General features: G+C 50.9%; 1 long non-coding RNA gene across 2 annotated transcripts; it reads left to right on the top strand.

Annotated features, from left to right (window-relative positions):
* Positions 1-338: 338 nt before the first annotated feature.
* On the top strand, positions 339-5,505 carry LOC138121408 (uncharacterized). Of its 2 annotated transcripts, none has more exons than XR_011156178.1 (7): positions 339-411; positions 1,115-1,158; positions 1,854-1,937; positions 2,205-2,283; positions 3,763-3,877; positions 4,263-4,364; positions 4,811-5,505. It is a non-coding gene; the product is annotated as an uncharacterized lncRNA (long non-coding RNA). The 2 variants fall into 2 exon arrangements; XR_011156177.1 differs by having other exon boundaries at positions 1,854-1,988.
* The last annotated feature ends 1,596 nt before the right edge of the window (positions 5,506-7,101 follow it).

Below are 7,101 nucleotides of genomic sequence, written 5' to 3'. Positions count from 1 at the left end.
GAGCCTGTGGATGGCAGGGCGGCTCCTCCCCCCCGACCGCGGACCTCCTATCCCAGAGACAGGAATGAGAGCCGGCGGCCTGGGAGGAAGTGGGAAGGGAGAGGACAGGAGCTATGAAAGGGAGCGGGAAGGGAGGGGGCAGGAACCTCGTGAGGGAGATTCGGCAGGTTTTGGAAAGCACTGCGTTTGCACAATTCAAGTGGCCTGAAAGGAGCTGTAAAAAAAGGGGGCAGGGCTGGGCAGCAGCTGCCGGGCAGTGAATATCCCCGGCTCCTTGTCCCTTAGTCTGCTCTGTCACCTGCCCACAATTAGCCACGATTTATCACCCCAGGAGTCTTCAATAAGTCAATCTGCTGCCTGAGATTGTCTAGCCCCTCTGTTTCCAGAGAGCAAGTCTCCTCTTTCTCATGGGTAGGTGATTAGGAGGCCATCTACCCTTTTGTGTGGGATGAGGGTGGAGGAGGCTGCTACTTCCCTGCCATCCTGGGCTCTCAGGCTAGGCGAGACAAGCTGTCCTCACTGCCCTGATTGTCCTGCTGGGCAGTTGCACTGCTTGTCACTGCCCTGCTGGGCACCAAACCCTGGTGGGCAGTGAGGCCTTTGTAAGCCTTGGGGTAGAAGCAGATGCTTTGGGGATGTATGGTTCATTGTACCTTGCAGGAGAAGGTCCAGTCAGGCTCCATGTCAGGCAGGGTGCAAAGCTCCCTCTGCTCCTCTCTCCACCCTTTTACCCAACTTGTTTCATGCTTCTGTACTCAAGACAAGGGTCTTGGACAAATATCTGTCTTCCCCTTGTACAGAGAGAGATCATCTGGCTGAGCCTCATGATGAAGCCATGACTCATGTGAGGACAGCTAGGCTCAATGAGGATGCTGGTGCAAAATGAGGCTGTGATGGGATGCCCTCTATGTCCAGCCTTGTGTGTCACTGAGACTCAGTTTCCACATTTTGTTGATGTTCCCTGCTATAGAAAAGCTGAGCATAAAGACTGATGAAACAGGTCCTGACAGGACCAGTTTAGGGTAACTGCACTGGCAAAGGCTGCCCTGTCCATTCAGCAGGGCTCCAGGAGCCAGGCTTTTTGCATACCTCTGTTTGTGCATCTCTGTTGCAGGCCTTGTCCTGTACTGTGTATGCCCTTTGGACAGCTTGTCCAAGGTATGTATGATGAAGGTAGGATGGTTTGCTCAGGTCGTAGAGAGCATGGGGAGGGATGCTTAGACTTGCTGTTCTGCTCTCCACCCCTCCCCATCCCCTTGCCCAGACTTTTACATAGTGCTGCTTAGAACAGCAGAACTTTACACCTTGCGCAGCTGCAGACTCCTGCCTGTTGCAGCTTGGATGAGAGGGTAAATGTTGCCCAGGCTGCTACAGACCCTCCAGCCCTTGTAATATGCTCTTCCAGCCTCTGAGGGGGACCAGGCTGGGGGAAAGCCCTGCCTGTCTGTATCTCCCCTCTCCACACAGAAACCCTGTCTATGGGGATGCTTCTTATGGGCCCTGAAGGGACTAGGCTGGGTTTTGCAGGGCTCTGCATACCACACGAGTCTTCCTGTGTAGGCTCCTGAGGAGCTGAGTCATCTCAGCAGGAATGGGATGAGCAGCAGATGTCTCTCTGTACTTCATGTCAGTCATCTGGCATGTGTCATCTGGCATGGCCTGTCTCTCTGCCTCACCCCCAAAGAGGTGATGGGCACATCCAAGGACACACAGGGTGTTGTCTGGTCCTACTCAGGGCATGGATAAGCAGCGCGCTCCAAAATTCCATGCTTTCTCTGCCATACCTCTAGACCAACCCTCCTCCTCCCCAAAGCCTGCTCCTCTGCAGCTACTAAATTACCTCTTGCCTGCAGGAAGGAGAAGCCTTGAGCTGCCTCTGTTATCACCACAAACACCATGGCAGCAGGAGAGGATGGGTGGTAACCCTGACAATGCCAGTAAGCAACTTGTGCTGTGCAATGTGACCAGCAGCCAACTCATCCCACCAGGTAGACCCTGGGGCAGTGACTCACAAGGGTGTCACAGCCAGCGTGGTCCAAGTTGGTGTGTGGGAATTGCTCATGGTGCTTGGGGAAGCATTGCTGATTGATGGGATGAGTGCTCTTCTGCTGATTATATTTATGGCAGCCTCCAGGGAACATGTCCAAAGCTCTGGTTTTTCTGGCTTGTTGTTTCCCTGCCTCTTCCCTGCTGTCATATTGCAGACACAATCCGTGGTTAGTGTCCTGACCAAGAACTTGGAGCACCTCCTTCCTGCTTCTTCCTCCATGAACTGGTCATGAGGTGGGTGGCCTTCTGTTTTCATGAAGCTGTGCGTACCCTGACCTGTCCCATCCCGTCCCGTCCCATCCACCTGCCCATAGCTGTGGTTGCTACTGGTGGCTATTAGCTGTGACAGTGACATTTAGTAAATCCTATAATGGGGAGGCCTGAATGGGAAGCAGAGAAGACCCTGAGGTACTCTCACTATTGCCTCTGAAAAGGCAAATTGCAAATAGTGGTAGGAAAGGACACCTGGAAGAAGGTGCAAACACCAGCCTAGCATGACTGGTAGTGTCCTGTCTGCCAAGCTTTCCCTCCCCAGTGCAAGCATGAGCTTCTGCCCTTGACTGGTGGCTCCTGGAGCACCCTGAGGGTGGGGGGCTGCCTTCCCACTGCGTGTCGTTCAGGTGGATGAGCTCCAAATCCTACCCCCCAGGCCCTGGGTTCCTGCACCAACACTTCTCCATTCCAGGGCTTTTCTCGTTCAAACATTCAACTTGGTGCCTGAAGGTGAGCACCTGATGGTCGGGAGGGTCCCAGCCTGGAGCTGGGCAAGATGCAGCAGAACAAGATGAATGTCTCACCCCTGAAAATTCCTAATCCATTCCTGGCCATGTCCTAGTTCAGAGATCTCTTCCTGTGTCAGAGAGAGGTGGTTTCCTATGAATCCACAGAGAGCTGGGCTGTCCCTCCCAGGGTTCTGTGGCAGCAGCTGGAGGCCACCTTCCCTTGTCCCATGGAGGGAGGTGGTTAGTGAAGCCTGTACTGGGAGGTCCTGGGTGCGTTTTCAGCATGTGCTTTTGACACAGGGCACAGAGGAGAGAAGTAGCCACATTGTTTCCAGTGCCATTTGATCCAAAGAGCCCAGGCAGGGACAAAGCCTGCCAGAGCTGCTACACAGCCGCACTGGGTCTCTGGTTACCCGCACTGCCTGCCTTGAAACAATCCCAGTGGGGTGAAATGCATTCACCAGGGTGTGAAACCAGGCAAGTGTGAGTGGTTCCTCTCTCTTCCCCAAAATAATGTCCCCAAAGGGGAAACAACATCAAGGCAAAGTAAATCACTCCATCCCAGCCTGCTGGCTGGATGCATATCCTTGCTGGTGCTTGGCCCTGGACAAGGCACCCAGGACCTGAACTCCCTGTTGGGCAGGCTGAGCCAGTGCATGCAGGCAGTCATCTTTCCCCATCACTGTGGACATTGGTATTTGATTTATTGCCTCTTCAGGAGGAACTCTTAGACTTCCCTTTGGAGCTGGAGGCAGATCTGAGCAGCTGTGTTTGGCATGGCAGGGTCTAGTGGTTAGAGCCAGAGACGAGACGGCAGGACTCCTGAGCTCATTACTGTAATGAAGCTCGGGGAATTGGTTGTTGCTTATGGAGCTTTCCATTTAAGGAGGCCAGACTAGATGATGGTCCCTTCTGGCCTTAAAACATATGAAACTACAAATAACTCAGCCAATAATTAGAAATTTGAGTCTCATTCCTGTGAATATTACAGGCTTGCTGGACTAGAAGCTACAAAGGCTGCACCGAGCTTTCCTTGTGTTTTAAGAGAAGTCATTTCCTGGTGGTGGTCCCCTGAGCAAATCCCAAGACTGATGTCATCCGTGTTGGTATGTAAGCACGTGCAGGTAAATGACATCACTGTGAACTTGTGTCATGTCCAGCGTCATCTAGATGTGGCAAATAAGGATAATAAAGAGGGAAAAGTCAGATTTCTCATGATCATGTCTCCTCTGGAGTGTGAACTGACTTTGACATCCCTATCCCATCCCGCAGAGCATGAGCAGAGCCTCCAAAAAGCAAAAGTGATGCTTGGTAAGAAAACTTGGAGGAGAAAATGCTGTGTTGTCAAACATGCATCTTCACCTGCTGATCAGGGCATATCTCTGGGGGTGTTTTATATCCCTAACATGTCCTGCCATTGTTCTTGGCTCTGTTTCCCATCCTCTTCATTTTATTACTGCTTTTTAGTTGGACAAGTTTTACTGGTTTCAGGTCAAGTCTGTGTGCAGGGTAACCCTGATGTTGGGCATATTTGGCAGCATGGGTGAGGAAGTCAAGAGGAAGGTGGAGGACTCCTGTTTTTCTCAGCAACAGGTTTGTGGCCACCTGAGCCTAAATGGAACTGTGGGGAGAGGTTTCATGGCAAACTTTGGGAATTTATCACCAAATACGATTAGGAAGTACTGTTATCCCAGTTTTTTATACAGCCCCACTCAGTGTTGCCTGTATCATCTCTCTTTTTCTCCTCACCTTTGCTGTATGTTGCTTGGTTTCACATAAGACATTTCAGACTTTCTTCTTTGTTTTTTTAACCCCTATCCTTGCACATATCAATATTTCTTCTGTCCCTACCTGGCTGCAGCAACAGTTCCAGTGCTGCCAGGAGGACACTGCATCCCTAGCACTAAATCCCAGACCTACCACTGCCTCCTCTGCCTTACAGAATGGGCTGAGCTGGTGGAGGCAAGCTCAGAGTCAGGATATAAATCTGTACTCAGCAGAGCTTGGCTGATCATAACCAGTATCTTTTAAAAATATAGGGAAAGGCTGCAGTGAATCAGAAGACCGAGTTGCTCTCTTCTTCCACCAGCATGTACATATGCAGCCTCCAAATGGGAAACAGCCATGGAAAAGCATATCCCTTGGGACCAGGGTAACAAGTCCCAGGCAGAGAAAATGCACAAAGGGAGGAAAAGGGGGTGGCCATGTTACCAAGGGGGTTCACTCCACAACAAACAAAAAGGTGTGACGAAACGCTGGGTTGCACACATGTAAACAGCAACCAGGGGTATTTCCTTGAGCAAGACCTGAATGCTGGGGCTGAGAACTCAACAACTCAGCATTGCACAATGGATGGGTTGGAGTCTAGTCTGTTCTTGTTTTCCCAGTTAAATGCCATTTTTGAAATGTATTGTTTGTATTGTTTAATCTCTGCCATAAACTATGTGGGACATGTCATGAATTAGTGCTGCAGCAGATGCCTTGGCTTGGGAAGTTTTCATTTCTTGAATAAAACTCCTTTCCCTTATAATTTTGTAGCTTTAGCACACACATCCCTCTCTTGGATCTAGATAGCAAGGGTAAAAACAGGGGTCACAACAACCACTGAGAATCTTTCATTTATATCTAAAAAGACTTGAAAAAGACCTTCCTATTCATGTCAAGAAGTCTTCCTGAGAAATCCTTTCTGCATTGTTTTTTGCTGACATCTGTACTGCCCCAGGTATGATTAATTCTCCCGCTCACAATAAAATGCTTCTCCTTTACCTCTGAAGCAGTCTGCAATTTCACAATTACTTGGTAAAACACACCATGCATTCACCTTAAGCAGCAATGAGAACCCGGGCAGCTTTGCTCCTGACAGCACAAGGGAGATTTGCCCTCGAGGGAAAACAGCTTGGCACTTTTAGCTTTCTGATGAAGGATGTTCCTGACAGAGTTCAGAGGTGTTGGAGAAAGTGGTTTAGGTTTCTCAAAGGGCTGGTTGTTCTTGGGAGGCTCTTCCTAGGGTCTGTGAGGCTTGGGGTGGGCTTGGAAGGAGGGTGCTTTTCGCAAATCATTGTGGGCCCTGGATCCGACTGATCCAAGTGCAGCCCCCGCCCATCACTGTTTCAGAACATATCTCTCATTCCTGCTGCCTCAATTACTGCAGCAGATCCCTTCCCTGCCAGAGCCCCAAGACACAAACTGACACCTGCTGATCAGGCTTGGGCTCCTCTGGATCCCTGGGGTGCTGTGGGAGCAAATGGACCTCTGCCAACATTTCCACCCACACTAAGGGCTGCCCCACAGTTCCCCCAGGGATCTGGGGATCCTTCCAAAATGAAAGCCAGGCATGGATACTTTTGTAAGAGGAGAGAAGGTGTTGAGCGGCTTGGGAATGCTGGGGTTCTACAGGGTGTTTGCTAGCATGCGCAGGATTAACTGATGATAGTGGAGAGCAATGCTGGTGCCAGGGTAGGACAGGCTGGGCTGAGACCAGGGTCTCTGGAAGCCTTGTAACTCCTTGTGTCCAGGACAGGTCTGTGGTTCTCGTGCTGGGGTCTTGAACTGGAAAGCCACCCTATAAATTCTGCTGCAGGGAGCTCTCAGTCCTCACACATGATGATAAAAGCTGCTTGTTTGGAGCAGGGCTGTATTCCCTCCACCAGCTCCTTGGGGTGATCGATATGTGGGGGGAGTTAGGCAGGGTTAGTGCCTGGAGGCTGAAGTGTGGGGCTGGGCTGGGTGGGTGCAGCCTGGCTGGCAGTTTATCGCTTTTGTTAGTGGCAGAGAGCAGGACCTGATTATCCAGCATGTGTGCAGCCAGGGTAAACTATGAGCACTGGCTGACCAGCAGAGAGTGTAAAGCTCTCCTTATGGAGCCCAGCACTCTTGTTAAACTTTAAGGCTCGACTTCTCATCAGCTGGTGCAGCTGAGTGTGCAGCCTGCTTGCAGGAGAGGCATGGAGGGACAGAGCAGCAGCTATGTCCCACCACAGAGCCCCTGGGATGGTGCTACTCCTGGTGTCTGGGCCTCCCCTGGGAGAGATTGTCAGAGGGATACATAAATGAGTAGCCCCATCCCATGTGGTGACTGAACTGGGATCCCAAATCTACCTTTAGTCCAGAAGAATTTGGGAAACCACCAGTGAACAGAAAACTGAAGCTTTCTGAAGCCATGGAGGGCTTAGGCTCAATGATCCTTGTGGATCCCTTCCAACTCAGCTTATTCTGTGATTCTGTTTTCCCAGTGATATTGGGGGCTCTCTCTAAGGTGCATCTCTCTCTGTGCCATTGTAACCTGCCTTTATCACCAGTAAAGCCCACAGTGGCTGCCTACGAGGGTGTG

Source organism: Aphelocoma coerulescens, chromosome 21 (genome assembly GCF_041296385.1).
Source record: "Aphelocoma coerulescens isolate FSJ_1873_10779 chromosome 21, UR_Acoe_1.0, whole genome shotgun sequence".
In the NCBI taxonomy this organism is placed as follows: domain Eukaryota; kingdom Metazoa; phylum Chordata; class Aves; order Passeriformes; family Corvidae; genus Aphelocoma; species Aphelocoma coerulescens.
This window is presented reverse-complemented; position numbering and strand designations above follow the sequence as displayed.